This window comes from Exophiala aquamarina, assembly GCF_000709125.1.
Source record: "Exophiala aquamarina CBS 119918 chromosome Unknown aczIA-supercont1.4, whole genome shotgun sequence".
Taxonomy (NCBI): domain Eukaryota; kingdom Fungi; phylum Ascomycota; class Eurotiomycetes; order Chaetothyriales; family Herpotrichiellaceae; genus Exophiala; species Exophiala aquamarina.
In genome coordinates this window covers 31,029-32,362 of record NW_013550584.1, presented here as the reverse complement: position 1 = coordinate 32,362, position 1,334 = coordinate 31,029, and positions in this window count along the sequence as shown.

Genomic DNA, 1,334 nt, shown 5'->3' with positions numbered 1-1,334 from the left:
TATTCTTAAAGTAATATAAATAAAATAATATATAATAAATCGTTCTTATACTTCCTAAATTATTCGACTATATAGTTATATAGTCTAGTCTCCTTCTACTTTAGTAGTTACTTCTTTAATTATATTTCGATCTTACTCCTAATAGATTATATATTAGCCTTAATTAAATCCTTAAGATCGATAATTATAACCTTCTTCTCTCTAGTAGACGTATTAAAATTCCCTATCTCGCCTAGTATAAAAGCCTTCTCCGGAAAGAATAGATTTATCTTCTAGTTCTTAACTTCTTTAGTAATTATATCTACTACTTCTATCCTCGTTTCTATATCGATTTATACTACTTATAGATACTTACTATAATAGAATACTCGAAAATTTATTATTATCTATAGCCTATAGTCGCTAGTATTTTATTACTTCTTACTTTTTATATCGCTAATAATAATATCTTCTAGTAGATATTCTTCGGTAATTAATAACGAGTAGAAATAAATTAAGTTCTTATTATTCTTCTTCTTCTTATAGTCGTAGATAGAGTCGAGATAAAAGACTTTACCTCTTCTTTCTTCCTTAGTTAGTTTCTAGATAATTAAGAACTAATATAGATCTTTATTAATAATAATAGTACGAGTCTAGTTTCTATTTTCTTCCTATAGTTTATAATATTTACCTTATTTAATTATATTCTATATATAGTATAGTATAATATAGACTTAGTTATTATTATATTCTCTAATAGCGATAATAGCTATTAGTATAATAGAGCCGTTTAGCTACTTAGTTCTCTATCTTCTAATTTCTAGAGTACCTAGGTCTTTAATTTAAAGACTCTACCCTTCGTATCGTACGTTACTACTACGAATCTTTTAGTTTAAATTATCGTACTTATTATAGTAGTTATTTAGGCTTACCTAGATTATCGTTTAGTATTTTATATCGCTTCGTAGATCGATATAGGAAAGCGTAATTATTATCGTAAACTTATAGAATATCTACCTAAGCTCGTTAACTATTCTACTTTTATTCTTACTCTTTACCTTATAATTAACTATACTTATATATAGTTCTAAAGTAATACTAATAAGCTAGAGCCTAGAAGAACTTATAAATATATTCTTTTCGTTATCGTTAATTAATTCTTCTTCCTCGTTATTAACTCTTCTCTCTATCTATTTAACTATTAATTTCTATAGAACTTTCTATATTACCGTTAGGCTCTTAATTAGATAGCTCTAAAAGACTCGATTTATTATTACTTCCTTTAAAACTTAATTTCCTTAAAAGATTCTTTAAATTTCGTATTCTACCTTAGCTTCTACTATTTAGATTAGCGT